This window comes from Sinocyclocheilus rhinocerous, unplaced genomic scaffold (genome assembly GCF_001515625.1).
Source record: "Sinocyclocheilus rhinocerous isolate Xijiao unplaced genomic scaffold, SAMN03320098_v1.1 scaffold1091, whole genome shotgun sequence".
Lineage (NCBI taxonomy): Eukaryota > Metazoa > Chordata > Actinopteri > Cypriniformes > Cyprinidae > Sinocyclocheilus > Sinocyclocheilus rhinocerous.
In genome coordinates, this window is record NW_015667412.1 from 153,681 (window position 1) to 154,101 (window position 421).

The window sequence follows — 421 nt, forward strand, 5'->3', positions numbered from 1 at the left end:
CATACTTAGGCCTGATGACAACAAGTACGTGAGCATCTGATGTTGACAGAAACACAAGGGTGCAGAAGTCAGCCAAAGAGACACAGACATCTGTGTGTGTGTCAATGTATTTATGTGACAGACATGAGGGGGTGAATCGCATGAAAATATGTCTAAAAAAAGGCAATATAATTGTCATTATATAAAAAAATTATTATATAAAATATTACAATATAGAATTACAATACAAAATAATTTTTATTATAAAATTATTATAATAAAAAAATTATTACAAATACTATATATATAATGAATTGTAGCATTATTTACAATTTATATATATATACTATATTTTTACACTTTACTATTGTATTTTTTAGATATTTTTTTTATAATTCACTATATATATATATATATATATACTTAAAAATTATCATAATTA

The 421-nt window shown here is 22.1% G+C and overlaps 1 protein-coding gene across 1 annotated transcript in view; it reads right to left on the reverse strand.

Moving 5' to 3' along the window:
- The window catches only part of LOC107733919 (long-chain-fatty-acid--CoA ligase 3-like), a 39,366-nt gene that overhangs the window by 13,614 nt on the left and 25,331 nt on the right, over window positions 1–421 (reverse strand). The gene's annotated exons all lie outside the window — the stretch shown is intronic.